Source organism: Tympanuchus pallidicinctus, unplaced genomic scaffold (genome assembly GCF_026119805.1).
Source record: "Tympanuchus pallidicinctus isolate F22 unplaced genomic scaffold, pur_lepc_1.0 scaffold3, whole genome shotgun sequence".
Classification (NCBI taxonomy): domain Eukaryota; kingdom Metazoa; phylum Chordata; class Aves; order Galliformes; family Phasianidae; genus Tympanuchus; species Tympanuchus pallidicinctus.
Window position 1 is genome coordinate 67,695,802 of NW_026294747.1, and position 21,119 is coordinate 67,716,920.

At 41.4% G+C, this 21,119-nt stretch overlaps 1 long non-coding RNA gene across 1 annotated transcript; it reads right to left on the reverse strand.

Moving 5' to 3' along the window:
* Positions 1–505: 505 nt before the first annotated feature.
* On the reverse strand, positions 506–4,047 carry LOC128086813 (uncharacterized). The gene is made up of 3 exons (XR_008209539.1): positions 3,942–4,047; positions 2,149–2,328; positions 506–1,590 (listed from the first exon to the last, which is right to left on the reverse strand). It is a non-coding gene; the product is annotated as an uncharacterized LOC128086813 (long non-coding RNA).
* Positions 4,048–21,119: the final 17,072 nt, after the last annotated feature.

The following is a 21,119-nucleotide window of genomic DNA, read 5'->3' on the forward strand; positions in this document are numbered from 1 at the left end:
GCTACATTACACAATGAGTTTCTCATGAAAACACGCTTCTTTCTGTGACTAGTAGTCTTTATGCCAAGCTTGGAATGTGGAAACGATGTGGCCACAAGCCTGAAGCACAAAGAGGCATCAAAATGAAACCAAAGGCACACAAGCATCCCTGATTAAACATGAGGCCTTCCCATGTGAAGACAGACAACCTGTTTTGAGTAGTGATTGGATCCACTGAAACATGCAACTTACTGAATCAAAGTTGCTCACTTGATAGACATTTTGGCCTCCCCATGTTTTTCCATACTCTACTATTTTACGTAGGCTATTTTAACTAACTTGAAAAATAAAGTGAGAACGAGCCAAGCACTGATAATAATGTTTTGAAGTTCTTCTAAAAAATACTGTGAGTATAAAAATCACCTAGATAAAGGTACAAGGACATCCCTTTTCCAACATGTAAGTCATGTGGGAGGAATTCAGCGCTGTGCAGAGCAATAATGGGCAGTAAATAAAATGGCAGCTCACTTTACTCCAACAACCTTTTAAGAAATAGGCTACATTTCTGCATCTGGTATTTCAGTAAGCCTTTTGCACTGTCAGACTCAAAACCAGCATGACACTTTGCAGATGGCTGTTCCGAAGACAGATATTCCTTCCACTCTCCAGGAAATGCTGCTCTCATGAGATTTCCAGCACAAAAATCTGTTCAGAAGGCTTGGATAGGCTTGAATAAACATCTGACCTTCTTGAGGAAGAAAATGTAAACCTCCCTCCCCTCCCACCCTAGCTGTGATTCTTCTGAGCTTCTTTTCTACTATTTGTCAGTATTTATCAAGCAAAGACAACAAGTCTGACCCTATACAGGAACCGAAGAATTTCAGACTTTAGGATTTCCGCTACATTGGAAATAAGTGATGAAGCTCAACATTGTGAATGGGCATCAAGTTTGCAGAAAGGAACCGCGTGGCTTGATCAGCCAGGATTTGGAAGTCTTTCATGTTTTTATTTACTAAGGCATTGCTTTTTTCAGCCAATTTTAATGCATGCCATCGAAACCCAAAAGTAACTTTAAAAGATGTGAGTTTTTTTATTAAACGCATACCTTATCACCTGCCTATTTTCAATGAACATTTTATGTCCTCCTTCAAGTTGTTCTAGGTTCCGTCTCCAAGAGAGTAGTGAGGGAAAATCAGGCCATTTAAAAATAAAGTAGATTACTTCTGCACAGCTTTCTTTAATCAAAACCATTATAACTGATGGCTCAGAGCCTTGATTACACCTCTTCAGAGGGCACCCCTTGATTTTGTGCAACATCCCTGATTATTTTATTTACTTATTTATTTATTTATTAGCTTTTACTTTCTGCCTTGATTTCTAGGTCACCGAGTTGAAGCTCATTCTTGCCTTAAATGGATGTGCTTTTTTTCTCAGTGGCAGGTTATTTTTCTTACCAGAGCTACAAAATAAACATGCCCCCTTTTCAGAAGAAGACAAAAATTCCTGCGATCGCATATTCCTGGAGTTCATCCACTCTCTCTCTTTTTTCCTTAGCCCCTGTGGAGAGTGAGATTGGACCAAGAGTCATTCCCTCCGACCTCTCCTGAGCCCCTGCGGAGCTAAGGGCCAAAAGGTCATTTTCTCAGGTTCCCTCTAGAGGGAGAATCCAAAGGTCATTCCCTCCCTCCCTGACTCACCCCCAAGTGCAGCTGAGAGACATTTAAAAGTCCTTTGAAGAGAAAGGGGAGCAACTGAGTCCATGTGCTTTACCTATGGCCCCTCAACAGCAAAGAGATATGAAGTAGTTTGGGCACCTGCAAGCGCCAACCTATTTAGGGCTGTCCTCGAATGCAAGGTTTGGCACCCCGTGAACTTCAGAAGGGATGGCACTGCTGAGAAGTGGGCCTAGCAGCTTCTGCTTCCTTTCAATTCCCAGATTGGCTTTCTCCATCCTTCAGCCCCCAGGATCCTCTTTAATCTCCTCTGTGGCCTGGGTTTCAGTAGAAACTTTTCAGATGCCATTAGATGGTGAGCTCTGAGAGCTCTGAATCTCTCAATGGATAAAGCCTGCTCCTATTCTTAGGAACTGAGCTGCATGGATTGTTCTATGGGTCTCCTTGGAAAACAAAGCCAGACAAACACTCAGAGCCTGTGCCACTGCCCGCTAACCTGTCATCTGTGAACACTGTGGATCAGTCTGGGAATCATTCCGTGTTTCCCAAGACAGAAATGGCAAAAAGTTAGCACCTCCACAGTCCTTGCTCATCCATTTCAAGGAAAAAGTGTTTTTTTCTTGCTCCAACAACCAACTAAGAGAGAGTGTTCTCAGCGTTAATTTCTCTGACCTGCCTGAGGAAGGAAGGAAGAGAACAGCAACAGTTATTCACAAGGTCCCCCGCAGAAGCGGGGCAGTAAGGGTCACTTCCTCTCAATCCATCCCCTTCGAAGGAGAACAGTCAGGCTGTGTCAATGCCACGGTCTCTTTTGTGGTGGATAGGCAGCCGGAGGTCAGCCCCTGCCCTAGCCTTGCTCTCGCAGCGTATGCACAGCCTCTCCGGCGCGCCTGCTTTCTCTGGCACATGGGGGGTAGGGAGATTATTTCTTTTTTCCCTCTCTTCTCTTTGTATGAGGGAGCTCACAAGTCACTACCTTGGCCCCTTTTGGAAAAGGACAATAACAAAAGGGCCGTTCCTAGTTTTCTTTTCTGAAGAATTTTCAGGGAGGCTGCTGAGGCATTGGTCAAGCAAAGCTTTAAAGTCCAAATAAAAGGGAAATGTTGCAGTGTAGGTTTGGAACCACTTGGAGGCTGTGGTGGCAGTGTTGCAAATTCGTAGCGAGATTCCTGCTGACCTCCATGTACACAGCAGCCCTAAGTCTGGGGATCAACTCCTGTGAATTGCTGTGAGAAAGCAAGGAACAGTGAAATACACCAGAAAATTCAAGTTCTGTGTTGTTTGCAGTTTGAATTACTGCAAGATAGCCCATAACAATAGTCTGACCCAAATATCCTGAAATCAGTGCAAGTGTCAGGAGTGAATTTCTTGTGCTTTGGCTCTTGCCATGGCCAGGCTTCCGTCTTTACATCAGTCTCTGGGAAGGTTTTTAAGAAGCTAATGCAGAATTGAGATCTCTTGTCAAGAGATTTGTTTTTACAGATGATCTGATTCTTTCACATCCTAGGGCCAAATTACTTTAGAGAACAGCCCTGCAGTTTGCACTGAAGTCCAGAATCTTGTCTTTGCCACCTTTAAAGCAAAGCCATGGGAAATAAGCAATGTATTTCTGCTTACATTGGAACAAGAGTCTAGCCCTAAAAACACAGCAGAAAATTCACTTTCACACTGTAAAGGCATTCAGCCTTCACTGTTTTAACTGACAGGAATGGCAAGCTGCTCACAAAAATACGCATGGACTTTTCTATGTGCTCACAAGAGTGGTTGAGGAGAGAAACTAATTTGTCAGTGTAAATTAATTTGTACCCAGAGCCTTGCAAAAAATTAGCAAGACTCAAAGCTCCCCTTGATGAAGTCCAAGACCATTTACAGGAGAACAAATTGTAGTCAAGACTTCTTTTCTCCTCCTTCCTATTTCTGCAGAGTCAGAGTGACTTCTTTTAAGGCTTGTTGACCCCTGCTACTGTGATTACACTTTGCCCAAGTCAGTGTACTGAAATCATTCAGGGCTTTCCCATCCAGCCCCTGAGATAATGCATCATCTCCACAGAAGCAGTAGCACTGAAGTGTGAAACAAAACAGTTTTCATCCCTGAGGTGAAACGTATCTCTCTGACGACCTGAAGCTTGGTCGGTGAATGGCTGCAAAATGCTTTGGAATCTCTGAAAAATGTGCAGCATTATTTCTACAGCACCTCAGCACTGTGGAGTTGAGGAGAGACGCCATTCATCACTGCATTAGATGAGGATTTTGCCTTTGTAAGTAGAAGTGATATATTATTCTACTTACTTTGTTGTGGGGTGTGGGTCCTCTGCACAGCAGTGAGCTTCCCTGTCCACACATGGAGTCATTCACAGATGTCAGTGGGAAGGGTATCCTCTCTCCTGAATAGCCCTGATGGACTCATCTGACTACGACTCCTTTTCCCACGCGTGCCCATGGATCCGCTGCTCTGCTTTGTAGTGTTGCACACTTCAAACTGAGCACACAAGGATTCTTTAATGGTAATGGTTTCATTGAGGAAGTTATTGCCACATGGTGCTTCTTAAGAATCACAATGAATTTCGGTCTTTGTAGTACCCTTTCCTTCCCTCCCTCCCCAAATGCAAAGCACAAATCCACTTAAAAAGCTGAGATCTTTTGACTTCTACCAGAAACTTTTATCCACATAAGAGGATAAGAAATTCATTAGCTTAAGTTGTGTGATTGTAACAGCTCATTAGAGAACACTGTGCCTTTCAGAGTGAGCCTCCAGCCTTACACTGAATCTGTCAAAGTTAAGGAAAAAGGTATGGGACAACTCAACCATCCTGGAAGGCAATTTCTTATTTTTAACTATGCAGACCACAGGGTTCATTAAATGATTTTAATGAACAGTCACAGGCCTGATGTTCAAATTTCCATTTGTGTCTAATTGCAAGTAAAATATGAAATCACTAAATTGATCCTACTCGCCAAGGGAAAAAAGAAGAATTTTAATTTACAACCAGTAATTATGTTTTCAGACTCATTGTGACTAATTGTTGTTGTTTCCTTAAGGTAAAACAAACATTTTTATTTCAGGTTTAAATGCTGCAAAATACTGCTACAAAAAATTTTACGTGGCTTCTCTTCAAACAAGGGAAAACCAGCCACTTTTAAACAGAAAACATAGTACTTAGTCCTACTAATTCACTGAAAGAAATGAATCCTAAAGAAGTCTTTCCAGCCATCTGACAGATGCAAAATGTTGGGGATATGATATTTTTTCATCCGTAGCATCTCAGCAGGCTTTGACAAAGCAGGTTGTTTCCAACATTTTATAAAACATACGAGGATAGATTGGAATGTATTTTTCAATCTTCCTCTGGGAGCCTTCATGGCTTTAGTCAATTTATGCATCATCTGTTAAAGTTCAATATGGGGCACTCGGTCCCAAAATGTACTTTGAAGCATCAATAGCAAATCTTCTAATCTCAGCTTTCACTATCTGAGCAACATACGCATTAGAGTGGAATTTGGGATTGGCTTTTAGGTTGAGGGTGAAACGCTTGCTTAGATAACCTGCAGTATCGTGGCTTCAAGTGCAATGTTCAGGTTTGGATAAATGATTGCTTTTCATTTTCCCAAAAGATAAACGAAAACAGATACAGTTTTATACCAGGATTTATAAACCTCTGTAGCTGCATATAAATGGACACAGAGTATTTTAAAATTTCAGTTAAATAAGAATATTTCAAGAGAAGTATTTCCTTATGCCATTCAGAGAGAAAATAAATTATTTTAGAGACACGATGGCTGCAATAAGCTGCAATTCTTGCCTTCGGGGATCAAGCAGCTTTCCTATTTACAGTACACTTATTTAATCCAAACAAAACCCAGCACCTTTCCTCCTCCTCACTAAAGGAAATTACACATTTGTGTGCAGGTAACAGCACTATGACTTTCCAGCACTTCACACAACTCCACAAACGAGCCGTGTGTGGGAAGGCTCGATGCTTTCTGCACTTCCATTGCAACTTACACCACACCGCCTTTCTGTTTCCTCCAACTCCTCGTCCCCACTTCCTTCATTTTCTCTTTGTTCTGTGTCACTGCAGAACAACGGCAGTGTCACAGGAGGCACGACGAGCTATTAGCGTGGAAGGGCAACTCCGCTGAGTGGTGATTATTGCTGTAAGGTGCAGCTTAGGGAACAAATACCAGTTTTTCAAGGCAATCCTTTCAGAAGCAGATCTTGCAGCGGTGGAGCGCGAATTAGAGCAGGTTATTTCTGCTTTGAAGAGAGCAGTGGAACACAAAACGTTGTTTTTTTTTGAGTTAGGCACCTGCAGTTAGAAATCTTTATTAAGAGATTTGCACAGGTGTTGTGCTAGGCACACACACAGCCTTTTCCCTCACAGAACTCATCCTCAAGGTAGGAACGCTTCAGAATATGCATTCTTGCCTACAATTAAAAAATAAATAAATAAATCACTATTCCACCTCCCACGGATCAAAACTCACCCCACCTTTTACTTCACACTCATTCCCACCGTACTGTTAAGGATTGGTCGGACAGACTTCCCAAAAGCACCTCACTTCCACACAACAAACCAGCCCACCCCTCCCAGCTGGGCGAACCACTAACCGCACCGCCACGCGTCTGGGCGGCGCTGCCCGATGGGCGACGGCGTCTCCGTCTCTGCCGCCCCCTCGGATTGGCTGAGCAGCATCAGAAAGCTGCCCGCTGATTGGCTGGGGCCGGCCGCTGTTGCTATGACTCTGTTGCTAGGGCCTCGGCCGTCTCCAGGCCCTGCAGGAAACATGTAATGAATTATGGATGCTTGATTTTCTCCAAGAGGCCTCATCTGTAATGCAGATGAGCTGCAAGGCCCTCCTTTTCTACCGGGTTCTTAAAAATATATATATTTTTAAAAAATAATAAGAAAAAATAATATCAGTTTTAAGTAAGAATCTGGCGTTTGCGTAGTCACCAGTCACAGCAGTGACTCCTGAGCGCTGATGTTAATTCTTATGCAAAGATGGGGCCAGGGGTCACTGACTGTTATTTGTTCAGGAAAAGCTTGTAGGATTTTCACTGAACTCTGTGACCCACTGGGGTATTAGATTCCCCCCTTCTTTGGTTCAGAGACCAAATAGGACACAAACAGTAGAAGTGGTATTTTCCAGCAGCTGGAGAGGAAATTGTCCCCTTGCAGTGCAGTGGAGTCGAGCAGCCAGGCCAGCTCTGGGCTTTCCTGCTTGAGGAACACTACCTTTGCCCAAATACAACTTAAGACTTTCCTCCAGCTTAGCTCGTAGTTTGGGGCACCACCAATAGCTCCAGCCTGTGTGAGAGGAGTTCCCTGCAGCTGCCCCGCTTCTGCCATGCCTGCTGCAAAGCCCAGAACACTGCTGCAAAACCCAGTGCTCCTGCCTGAAGTTGACTCTTCATCTATTAGGAATTACGAGGCACTTTATACTGCAGAAGTGTTCATATTTTACTATACTCAGTGAACACTGATGTCAAAGCAGACATCTCTCTTGTGCCTATGCAAACTTTATTATTTTTTTTCTTCCTGGTGACAAATTACTTCTGTCCTCTCTGTGTTAAGCTTCTGTGGACAAATATGAATTGAACAACGTGTCTGCTTTAGCAAAAATAATGAGTCTGATCCTTATTTTGTGTTAGATTTAAGCACGTGTAATTTTGGCATTCGTTAGCACAAAGGCCAGGCTCAGCCAGGTGTGGGTATCCACAGCTTTCCATATATTGACCACATCAGGGGCTCTTGGTACCTCGAAGGTTCATGACCAATGTGAGCAGTATGTTGGGCCCACTCCTCCTCAAAACCCTGCTTTTAAGGTGACTACACACTAAGCAACTTACTCAGCAAGGAAATCACTGAGCAATTAAATTAATTTCTAGAGATTGTGTATTTTGGAATTCATACTCTTTGCATCTCAGACTGGCTCATGGTTCTTCCTCAGGGAGAAGTAAATGATTTATGTGAGATCTCTGTGATGAAGATGAAACATATCTGATCCTCCTGTGATTCCTAGTGGAATGATACCTTATTTCTGGGATTATTAAACAAAATGTTTTGTTGAGTACTGAAAAAATAACAAGAAGGTCCACGAAACATCACGTACAGATATAGAAAACATGCTCAAGTCTGGCCATTACTTGGCCTAAGAGCTTCAGCTGTGATGGCTCTTACATTTTATTATTTTCTATTAGTAAGATGTTTTATATTGAAGAAAATGGAGCAAAACTGTATTGCCTATCCCACTCATTCCTGACACAGCATTAATCAAATTCCATTTAAAAAAAGCCCAGGCTATAGATGTGTCATTAGAGACACAGTAGTGCTTAAACCTCAGAAATGTCTGAGAGATGCAGTTTTCTGAAAACACAGTATTAACATTTGTGTACGTGGATGTATTAAATTTGATATTTTGTGTGTGTGTGGCAGTAGGGCACTAGTTCTGTGCAACATGAAGTAGAATAAAGACCACATTTCTAGTTTCTAAGTACAGAAAATGTAGGCCATGATTTTGTTAACAAAATAATTGTGTTTAAAGACTTCATTCTTTATTTCTCATATCATATTCTATGCCTAAGCCACTAGAAGATTATTATTCCTACATCTTTATAAATGGAGTGTGCACCATGAGATTTGGAATAACTTAAAAAGTCTGCAAATGTTTTGGACAAGATGCAGTTTAAGCACATACATGTTTCCAGTGCTATAGATGAGCTTAGCGTCCTCCTTTACTTCTATTGAGGAAGTAGAATGATAGAATCATAGAATTGTTTGAGTTGCAGGGGACCTTTAAAGGCCATCTGATCCGGCTCCCCTGCAGTGAAGAGAAACAGTTACGACTAGGTCAGGTTGACCTTGAATATCTCCATTGATAGACATCTGGAGGCAGTGCTCCAGGTGAGGTCTCACCAGCACAGAGCAGAGGGACAGGATCACCACCTCCCTGCTGACCACTCTGCTTTGGATGCAGCCCAGGATATGGTTGGCTTTCTGGGCTGCGAATGCACCCTGCTGGCTCGTGGTGGTTGTTGCCATTCAAGAAATTTGAACAATGAGACCTTGTGATAGCTACAGGTTGTGGTGAAGTCTTCGTAAAGCTAGGCACTGTAATGATACCTGCAGCATAGATATTGCTTCCGTGCATTGGTCCTAATATCACTAACAGAGCAGCTAACCTGCAGAGCCCCAAGCCCCGTGACTCCCACAGGACATTCTGAAAGCTTCTCAAAGAGGAAACTTGCTGAGTTTTCCTGATTAAGATTTTATAACTACCTGGCTGTGCTTGTGTGCTGAGGGATGCAGGAGGGTTTGAAGGCCTTTACAGTGTGGACCTAGCAACTTGACTCACATGGATACAGTACATACTGGACAATAGTGACAATAGTTCAAGTGCAAGAAAGATTTGGAGTCATCAACAGGGAGAAAAGTGATGCGGGAAGCTTTCACAAAAGCAGCAGTTCTTAAGGAAGGAGCTGAATGAGGAAAAGGCACTTTCTGGTGCTTGATGAGTGGAAGGCTTGTCTATGCTCAGACCCATGAGGCAATCTTCAGAGTGGTTATGACAAAGGAAGGCAAGGAAGTAAATTATATATTTTTTTTCTCTATATCTGTAGCATCTGATTGAAAAAAAAAAAATCAAATCTGTTTCCACTGAAAACATCAAAGTTGTATTTTTCTTTTTCCAAATTTTTGTTCTTTATTTCAGTAGAAGTTTCTTTCTTTTAAAGACAAAGGGCATTTTTTCAATTTACTTAAGAAGAATTAAAACTTTATAAGGCTTTCTTTCTATGAAGGACTCTGTAAACAAAATAAAAAAGCTTTGCATTTTTAACTATAACAGCTCTAAAATAGTGCTGTGACACAAACATAGTCTTCACAAATATGCTTCTATCATTTAAAACATTTTCTCTTGAAGTAATTTCAACTGGTTTATACCATCAATAATCTTCATAGAGTTTACGTTAATCCACAAACATTGTATGGTGTGATGAAGCTGATGAGAATCAACAAAGGATAAAGTAGAGTACAGCAGCCCAGATAAAGAAACCCACTGTTTAATGCCAGCTGCTCAGGAAATGTCAAAAGCAAAGTGAGTTTCAGGTCAAGGGCACTGGGAGCACACTGTTAGCAAACCCTAAGACAGGCAGTTCTCGTTATTAGTATGAACAAGGATATGGTGAGCCCTTTTTAATCTGTCCCTGGGCCTCTGTCTAGCTTCACAGACACAAACCTGACCCATTTGGGCTCACCTCTTTGAGACTGCTGGGAGTTTTCCAAAAAATACCCTTGTATGACTTGTTGTCATAACATACTAATCTGTTGTAACAGTTCTGTAGTTTGGATCGAGGATATTGGGACTTACAGATTGGGAAGAAAGAGCTGAATGGTTCAGCCCCAGCTGGTGCTGCAGAGGTTTTTGCTTCTTAGAGCAAGACAATGTTTCAGATTTGGTTTTGTCTGTAGTCTAATCCTTCTGCGTGTTGGCAACAGAATGAAGAAAGTGCAGCCAATGCAATGCGGTCTAATAGGGACCAAACTTTCTCTTTCACAGTGTTGGGATTTATTTCATCACATGTTAGACATTTACAGAAGAGATATCTACCGTAGGTATAGTGAGCTCAGGCAATGGAGATAAAAAGGCTCTTTTTGCTTGGTATGTTTAGTTCTATCTTCCTCAGGTGGAGATGAGCCTATGTTTTGGAAGTCTGTGTGTTGGGATCACTAGACCCAAAACAAGGTGCTGCCATGATGGGTTGCAGTCTTTAAAGCTTTTCAGGAGACTCACTTTGTCTTCTTCAAAAGAGCTCTGTATCATAAAGCTCACTAGTCACGCTGGTTTTTGCTGTTTGCTACACAGTCTTCTTCTGCATGCTACTTGTTTCTGAGACTGGAAAGAGCCAGAAACAGTTATTCCAAAGGAAATAGTTTCTGTAGCAATTGTTGGTAGGATCAATGCAAATGTAGCCACAGAAAATGCTCTCAAGGCAGCTTGGTAGGCTGGTGGGTGACTTGGAAAGATGAAGTCAGACAATAGAAATGATCTGCAGAAACCACTGCATATTTGCAGCAATTACCATAGTGACACATCACAGTGCTTTGTCTGTGTTCTATGGTCAAATAGAATAGGTCAAAATGTTGCCATTTATCCAAAGCTGAGATAAAACAATGATGTGAGAAGGATAATGGAACTTTGAATATGGTCTTCATATCCCATAATTTCACTGGATTTCAAATACCTGCTAGTATGTATCTCACAACGGCCTAGGGAAAAAAGTTCCATGATGGGTAGGATTCTTCTCTAGACAGGAACACAATAGTTGAATTCTGGATGCTTCATAAGGAGCAAGTGCTCATGTTGCAGAAACACTGATATGGTTGGGTGGTTGTATGAACAGAAGTGGCATAGATCATTCATGTGTATTTGTTAATGTTACATAGCTTATTTACAAGCAAGAGCTCCAGTTCCCCTTTGGCATATCCATGTGACACGGTGGACTGCTTGATTCTGTATTGTTTGAGCTTGTCAAGAAGGTCTTGAACTCATAGCTATTAGCAAAGTAAGTTGGTATGTTTGAATCATGCCTATGCTAGCTTTGAATTTTGTTGATATTGGTACCAAAACTCATATTGTGATCAATGGAAACATTGAACATTGATTTCTTGAAGTAATTTCCTCTAGGTTAATAAGGAACCAAAGATTGTCTAATTTGATCTCCTGCATAACAAGTCTATTCATTTCAGTTTTAGTTAGATTCAAGCACTAACATCTTCAGGGATAACAGTTGCATGCTACAGGCATAGGACAGAAAGAGCAAGTACCAAGTACTATACTATAGTACTGTAGTACCAAGTATATGTGAGGCTACAGCAATGATGGAGTGTTTGTTAAATGTCACATGCCTAATTGATCACAATTAATGAAAGTAACACCTTCTTCCATCCTTCACCTATTTTCTTTCGAATTCCACCAGAGAAATTCTTTCCATTCTTATATCTGCCAATCAATATGATTCTCTGCATGTAAGACAGAAATATTTATCAAGTATCTAGGAACATTTGTCTCTGTTCAGACAGCAGATTTGGTTTGTTTAGTGCCTTCTTGTCAGTGATAACCAGTCTGTAATTTTGAAAAACAAACAAAAAAACCAACACAAAAAGGGCACGGGCACACACACACAAAAGCACAAAAAAAAAAAAAAAAAAAAAAAAGCAGTACAACAACAAAAAACCCAAAATAATAAAAATAAATCCCTAAATCCCTAATCATAAACAGCTGGCCACCTGTGCATGAGGGAGAGGATATCCTTTGTACCCCTCCTTGCTGAGGCTGAATGAAACCACTTCTTTTAGGAAGGTGTTCAGTATCACCTCAAAACCTCCAGCCAATAGTGAGACCCCCACTTTTGCTGATAATCTTTTAGTGTTTAATTACCCTGCCTGCCAGAAAATTACATCTTGTTTCAAGGTTGAATTTGTCTAACTTCAACTTCCAGCCATTCAATCTTGTTCAAGTTTTTGTCAACAAGATTGAAAGCCCATTATTAGGTATCTTTTCCACAAGTAAACACCTATATAAATTGATAGAGTCATTCTATAACTTACCCGAGGTTTTGCTTCTAGAAAACCACTTCCAAACCCCTTGCTCACCCCCTGACAGAGCTTCCTTTCTTCTATATTCTGCATAGTTGGAAACCAACACTGTCCTGTTGCAAATGATGAGGAAAAAGAAAGAAGTTATCTAGGAAAGAAAGAGGAGAGGTTCAAAAGGAATGATCAAATGATTGATCACTACTCAAGTATTTGGAAGAGGCATTTTCTCTTGAAAAGCAAATCTTTGCTAGATGCACCTCCTCACCTCCAAGCAGTCTGCATTACTGATAGGTAGTGTTTGCAAAGCAGTGCCCCCTCCTAGACCGTACCTGACATAAATCAGCCAAACTCCAATGAAGTTGTTTCCTGCCAGTGGAGCTCTCACACTTTTTGTCATTTGTAGATGTAGAAGGTGCTTTATAAAGAGGCTTGTGGCTGCTCATGAACACTGGCTGAAGCAGTGATAACCTGCAGCATCCTCTATGACGTTATGCATCCTTAATTCTCCTACCTTCAGAAAAAATGAATGATCCCCAATGATCATGAATGCATTCACATCAAAATCACAGAAAACTCCAACCACTTAACTTAGTAAGTCCATGTTAAACATGAAGGAATAATAAGCGTTTCACTGTCAGTCTTCTATTCATAAGTTGTTTCTCACCCCACCCCTTCATTTATTCATATATTTTGTTAGCACTTAACTTTTTCATCATGAAAATATCAAAATAGAGTTAAGATAAAACTGTACTGACATCTCTATTCCAGCAAGCTTACAAGACTGTAATATAAACTATTTACAGCTGACTGGACCAAAGCATTTAGTGTAGAATGAATGAGGGAGCCAAAATAAGAAGGTAAGTATGACTCTTCCCCAAGGAGGAGCCACGATCAGAATTCAGCTTTTGCCATTGTTGTAGTTTCTGCATGTACCCTACAGGGTAAGTTCTGCAGCAGTGATTTATTTCAAGCTTCTTCCTTTTTTTTTTTTCTTCCAGTATGAAGCAAATGTTTTAAATTACAGCTATGGAGAGAGAATTTAACTAAAGCAGAAATATGAGTCACAAAAACATTTGTGCCTTATTTTCAGGGTAATAACTAAACACCTGCTAAATTACATTTTTAAAAATTACCCTGTATTTCATGGTGCATTTTATTTTTTTGTTTATTTTCTTTCTTAAGCTCCACTTGGTGTAGGAAGATTGCCTCATCCATGCTCCCAAAACTTGCAGAGCTCTGCTTGTATCACTGCTCTGCCTGGTTAGGTCTGAGAACACGATGAGAGCTGAGGTCTGAGTAATGGGGACAGCACTTCACTGTATATTTAAACACGATGTTGACATAACGGTTTGCACCAACTCAGCACAAGAGATCATCACACATAACAACAGCAAAAACAATGAATCAAAAAATGCAAACCACCAGACTTTTTGGAAAACTTGTGCAATGGACATAAGAATTGCCATTAGAAGTAACTGATCTGTGCTTCCTCTTTCAAACCTTCACTTTCTCACATACTACTGTTTGATTCTGTTAGCAACTTCAGCGTAGTAAGGAGTCGCTGACGAATAGAATGCTGTAGGGTGGCATTATCTCCCCAGAGCTATAGCAAGCTTATTCTAATACTCTTGAGATCATGGCAGAGGGCTCGTTCTCAGTTATCTGTTTTGCTTTTTATGTTTTCTTTAGTTGTTTTTCATTTTGGCACTGAGTGGGCAGACAAGACTCTTGAACAATCTGTAATTACATAGTGTCACAGTTGATGAGGTTACAAAGGAGTAAATATGTAGTTGGTATTAGAGAGGATATTTTTAACAATACTCACTCTACATCTAATAGAGTGCATCTGTGTCCTCTGCGGGCACTCTGCCTCAGATAATATAAAAGGACAGCAATGAGGAAGAGAGCAGCATAATAATATCTGCATAGTCTTCAGCGAAATCAGTTTCTGCAAATACACACTTGACATCTGAACTCTTTCATACCAGTGCTGCTCCTATTGATGGCAGTGGCATCTTTGTCCTTGAATAGGAACAGGATTGAATTCTGACTGTTGAATCTCTTATGACACAAGAGGTGGAAGTTTCCCAGCGTGATCTGATTGCCATAGTCAACAACAAGAGTTTTATTAGACCATCATGTAAGCAATTCTTGACCTGGGGTCATGACTGTGTCTCAGGGAGGTATGACAACCTTCCCTTTTGGCTCACAGGAAGAGAACAACAATCTGATATATTTTTCTGCTCTAACATGGGTCACAATGCAAAATAGAACAAAGCAGTTTCATCAGCTTGCCTCTACTGGGTTCTTTCATGCTGTGTTTCCACTTCTGCTATCAAATTTTGGCATCTCAGTGATACGGCCTGATCTGGACAGCACATGCCTAAAGTCATGAAATCATGTTGTATTTATACCACTCAGAGCTGAGGGCAATAACTTTTTAAAGAGTCACTCTTCATTTTATTTTATGAAGGCAATGTGAAATGATTTCTTTAAAAGTCCTTTGCATGCTAATGTTTGTCATTCCTTGGTGAAACCGTTACTAGATGTGCTCTTGGTCATCTACATTAATTATTTGTACTGCAGCACAACCCATGAATTTAGGAATCTTGTCCAAACACATGAAGTGACATTACTTGGAAGTCCACTACTTCTGGATTTTGGGGCAGTTGTGAGAATAACTAGACTGAGTGTCATTAAGCAGTGCCAGTTCATCTCTCCGCGTGCTCAGCTGAGGATGTGGCTCATGCTCATGGGAACATTGCTGTACCTCTCAGCTTCACAGTTCAGCGTAGTGCCAGCATGCTGATGTTCAGCAATGGCATCTCCTTGTGCATGTGGCAATGAAATGGCAGGGCTCCCCTGTGACTGGGGATATTGTTCCTTGACTTATTGCACAGCTATAAAGGAAAAACCACTTTTCAAAATATCTTTAAGAAAATGAGACAAAATTGAGAAAGGGCAATATTATGCTCACCTTGCCAAAACGTGGGCAGAAGTGCAGACCTGCACTATTTTCCGAAGCTGCCCTCTGAATTCCTGAGGAAAGTACTAATAATTTGTTTTCATTCTCCTTGCCACGCTCTGTCTCTTTCTTCCTCAAATCCTGATGACTTTCAGCATCTGACAGTAGCACTGCCTACACGATACAGCAGCAAGGATCAAGAAGTAAGGGGAGTGGTTAAAGAAAAAGGGAAGCAGGGATTTGCTTCCTGAGCAGCCTGCTAAGAACCATCTTCAGTATGAATAAGAGGAGTCAAAAATGGCATAAGAGAAACCTAGCAGGGCTCGCTTGCTTTTCCCCCCCCTTCGCATTAGCCACAGGAGCGGACCAAAACAATCCCAATCCCCCTGGGCTGGTTGTGGTGTGGAGGGATTATCTCTTCCTCTAGGATGAATGCTTATTTGTCACTTCTTTTGTTTGCTATTTATTCTATTTTCCTTGTTTTGAGGATTTCCCTCTCGCATTCAAACTGTATTGCTCCTCTGTTGGCAGCAAGATGCACAGGACATAGCAGAGCCATGCCTGCCTCCATCTAGGTGGCAAAAAAAGAAACATTCAATTTCCCATTGACTTCAGCATATTTGGTAGGATCTCTGCCTGAGCTGCACCAGTGATTTCTCCGCCTCTGCGCCTCCTTTGCTCTGCCCATTCAAACCTTCCTGCTGCTGCTGTTCCCCCCTTGTCATTTAAAACCTTCATGACGTTCAGGTAATGAATGTCATCTCACTTCTTTCTCTCTATTCACTTCACTGTGATGTGAATGAATGCAGAGACACCAGATAGGAGGAGATAAGAAATCCCCCCAAAGAAACACTTAATATAATTTGGAGCAAAAATCTCAGCGGGTTTATTGAAAGCACCCCCTTTCCCCACTACACACAGATTTATTTATCTGCTTTACTGCATTTTTCTTACGTCAAGAGCTGGCTTGCTCCTGTGCAGCCTCCTCACCAGGCAGATAATTGCTACATATTCTTTTGTGTTGCTGCCACCACCTCCGCCATCGGACTCATTCTCATACCATCGCCTGCACAGCCTGCACATACCATCTCCCTGCAGACAGTGGGAGAACGGGTGCTTTGATATTAGGGGTCTCCCAGGAGCAGGTGAGAGTCTTGCGTCTTTTCTTGAAAATCAAATGAAGTAAATACCCTGCATCTCTCCTGCCTATTCCACATCATTAGCAAAGATGTTAAATAAAAACGGGCTGTCGTGCTGACAGCTCCAGCCTCTTTGTGATGGTATCTCATTGGCCGTCACTTTCACGCAGACACACCGACCTGATGCAGTGTCATTTATCATTACCTTTTGTTTACAGCCACTCAGCCACTTGTCACTCTTTGTGACAAAGCCCATATTCAAGCCAATATGAATTTATTCCTCAGGAAAGACTTCCTGAGTGTAAAGTTCATGCCTCGCTAAGGACCCAGCCGTACTGTGTAACTGGCAAGACCTCTTCCTCCACTGCCACCCATTATATTTCTGATTAAACAAATCATTGTGTAGCCTGGCCTTTCTGTTCTTGAGCCTCACTGCTCAGGGTTTCTTTGGCATGCTTGTCTTTTTGCTGGGTATTCATTAAAGTCCTGCTATTTGTTTAAGCAATAGAAATTTTTAGGTTTTCTTTGATTTCCTCCACCTGTCTCCAGGTTCAGGCTGGTTTTGCGCTCAGCTCAGGATGTGGGACTGCCAGGCTCCATCAGCTGCAGGCAGCCAGACCCCAGCAGTGCCAGGACTAACCATGGAACCCAGCTGGTGTCATGGGTCTGCTCAGTAAAGGTGGGAGGAAAAGTGGTAGATGTGGTAGGGAGAGCTGGGCCATGTCTTGGTGTTCCTCTCTAAGTGGAGCACATTTGCCAGCCTCTTGCCAGGGCAATGCACAAGCAGCAGAACCTGCTGAAATTGTTTAGTAGTCTTCAGGGCAAAGGCAAAGCTGGATGGAGAAAATATGCAAGGATTTTTTGGCCAAGAATGTTATGTTGAAAATATGTCGAAAAATGTTTTTAGCTGGTAGATGCTGGTTATATAAATATAATATGTATGTACATATGTGTGCAGTTATATATGTATGTGTGAGCGTACATCTTATACAAAAAATAGATTATGCCACAGCAGTTTTGTCCACAAATATAGTAGCTCAGTATAGCTAGTGGAAGGGCATGTAGTGTACATTGTTAAGGATATTATTTCTCTACAGCTTTGGAATCAGTCCAAGTTTTAAGCCTGTATTTATGTCTCAGTGTATCAGTAATCTCACTGAGCTTTGCTTGGAAGTTTTCCTTAAGTCCTTCCTCAAAGTTTTCCATGAATACAGAAAGTGGGATTTTGTTACAAACCCTCTTAATAGTCCTCAATATCCCTTGTTTCCTTCTGTTGGAAACCATCCCAACCTTGCCAATGCTATGTGTGTCAGTTTAGAGCTCTGTGATGTATGTGCTAAGTGTTTGCATCCCAGCCTTTCCCTGCAGTTCCCTCATGTTGGGCCACACACTCGCTCCCATCTGTGGCAATACTAGGATCAGTAATCTCAGCCTCAAGCCTCCCCAGGTGTGCGTGGATCCGTCCCCATCGATCCTTCATCCTCAAGGCAAAAATCTCAGTTTTGCCAAGCCCCTCCGAGCCAGACTGAACAGCCTTTGCTTCAATATGGACAAAGCCCACACTGGGCAAGAGACACAGCCATACCAACACGCTGTAGATGACTTGAAGGCAAGTGGAAGCAAGCAGCCTTAGCTCAGGCAGCAGAGAGCTGCGGATCAGCTCCCACTGATGGACAGAAGCGTAGTGTGGAGGCAGTGTAGCATAACTTCTTTAATGCTGCATTATGGTAATGCATACCAGCGAGCCATTAACATGGGAATCTTAGATTTAGAGTATAATGAAGCACACTGTTCGATGTTTTGTAGCAGTGTGTACTCTGGAGTCATAAGTGCACAATTTTTTTTATCAAGTTTCAGCCCAAAGCAAATTTCCACAGCTAAGTAGCTCTCCAATCTATCTATTCACAGATATACATATTTGTTTTTAATAAAATTTGTTAATATTTACCAGACGCATAATGGGACAGTTATTTTTACCCAGAGTGCCTAGTTTACCTATTAAATGTTATAAAATCTTTTTGAAATCAAATTAAGTGAAAAGATTAGCATCAATCCTTTGAGAATAAACATTGTTTTAAAAATGTAGATGTTTTCAAACACCAGAGTGAATAGAAAAAATATTGCTGCTTTGACTGTCGGATTACATTTCTTTCCTACTGAAGCTAAGTGGGTTAAATTAAGTGATTAATTAACTATGCATCTGCACAATTAGGTGGGCATTTATATTCCCTTTAACTTATATATTTATTTCTAGTTTGGGAAGAAAGGTACCATAAGATGATGAAGGGATGAACACCTACAAGAGTTAGGGATTTCCAGCAGCCTTATTATATCTGTTATTATGATTTCCATTGCAGCACTGTGAATTCATTGGGTTTCTAACTCGATCATGAAGATTTGCTCCACAGTGAAATTTCTCAGAGAAATTTTTTCCTAGATTTTATTTGCTGTTGTTTGTAGAGTTAGGAATTCTGTACCAATGGCTAACAAAAGTAACCAACTTTATTGCAGGTTTTCTGAGTTTCTTCTTGCCATTAGCTGACTGGGCCCAGTCTATCATTGAGATGCAATTTCCAAAGCCAGCTCCTTATCTGCTACCAAGACTCTGTGGTGTGCATGGAGGAAAGTGATGCTGCTTCACAGCTAGGGAATGGCTTCCTATGGAGCCATTGAGCAAGCGTGGGGTGAAAGCAGCAGTCGTAAGTCCAGTTTCTCCATTCCCACCCTGACTTCAGAAGTGCAGGTGAATACAATGGAAGAAGAGCACCTCAGCTCCTTGTGCAACTGCCTGATGTGGGACACAGCAAGGAGGTGCTCCCTACTCACTGCAGCTGTGTGCTGCTTTGTGCTGGATTTCTTACTAAATTCCCCTCCAAACAGCAAAAACAGAGCTGCTTTTTTTGCACTGCCATTTGCCTAGCCTTCATTCAGAGACTGTTTTTACCTCCAGCCCTGCCAGAAGCCTGATAACAGGCTAGGACAAATGCTGTAAATGGACTAATGTGGGCCCAGCAAGCACTGGACCTACTGCTTTGAGCTGTGTCTTTGAAAATAATGAGCTGGATTGTCCCAGCTCTCAGTCAGCAAGGCGACAGAATGAGAATCCTGCTGCTCCCCTGTACAGGCTGCAACTCCAGTTGCAGGCAGTGGTGGCCATTCGGCTGAGATTCCCTCCAGTCAGCAAGAGCTTTGGCAACATACAAGTGTTTTTTTTTTTCCCTTCCCTGTAACTTTTTTTTTTTTTTTTTTGTATAGAAGATGCCTTGCATTCTCATACAAAAGCCCTTCCCCTTCTCCTCTCCTCTCCTCTCCTCTCCTCTCCTCTCCTCTCCTCTCCTCTCCTCTCCCTTCTCTTTTTCCCTCACTCCTCCCCCTTTCTTCTTTTCCTTTTCCGTTTCATTTTTATTCTGCTTTAATTTAAACCACTTTGAAAAACAGCATGACTCTGTTTTGGAATGAGTTGTGCTGGTACAAATTTTGCGTGGAAGCATCTCTGTTTAAGTGACTACATCCATTCTGACCTTCTTCCCACAGCTAGCCCACCTTGCCTTGCTTCTGGCCTCCATTAGGAGGAGAGAAGCTATGGGAAAAAGGGCAAGGACCCCACTGCATCCCAGGAACATCCAGGCATCACTATAATACAAGAGCAATCTCTTACCTCTCCACACCTAAAGTTCTGCACCTGTTTTTAATTTTTTTAATTAATTTATTTTTTTTAATTATAGGTAGGTATAAAATAGCAGTAGTTATAAGTGATTTTTTTTTTTTTTTGCAGTTTCCTTTCAAATCCACCCCCATCCTGCCCTGTTCATACAGCGCTTCTACAGTTTCATACTTTTTACAGCTTAATTTGCTTCAAAGAGTTTAATTCTGGAACAAGTGGTCAAATGGCACACCTTTTCTACACGTCCATGTTCTTTAATGACACATTGTCTGTTGTGACTGCTTAACAACTGTTACAGAATCATAGAAGCATAGTGTTGTTTGAGTTGGCAGGGATCTTCTAGGCTCATCTGGTCCAACTCCCTGCAATGAACAGAGACACATACAGCTCCATCAGGCTCTTCTTCCCCTCTCCACAAAACAGAATAGGCATTAAATATCAATATTTTTCATGGCATGGTCGACAAAAACATGAGACAACAGTGTCTTAATTTCTTAACTACATTTATAGCAGAGGAAGTAACTTGCCAAGATTAAACCATGAAGGCATTACAAAAATCTAGAGATGATAAGATAGAAATTCCCAGACATCCTCTCTTGCAATTCCACTTCCAAGCTCATGAGCTCATCCCCACCACCATTTCCTGCTTGGTGTGCATGCATCAGTCTGGGAAAGAACTATTGTAAGAAATTCTTGGTTATTTCTAATCAAATCCTTGGAATTTTAACAATTCATATTTGAACATATTATTATAATGTCTAGTAATTTTGAAATGAGCTTCCATGATTGAGAAACATATGGAAGAGGATGTAAAGGAAACTGATGCTCAGTGGCCGTGCCTGGATAATAGAACAACGCACAGCATCTTTGCAGGGCTGCGCTCATTCAGTTTTTCCTTCCTACTCCAACAAGGTCTTTCTGAGCACTGGTCTGATACACAAGCATTGCTCCATTTTCCAGCCCTTTTAAAGCCTTTTTAAGCTATAGCCATTTCTGTTTTGCAGCCCAACATTTCAAGAAAACATCCACTTACATAAAGGAAATCTATAAAGGTTAAGAAATAATTACAAATCTGTGCTTAACTATTATAATTACAAATAT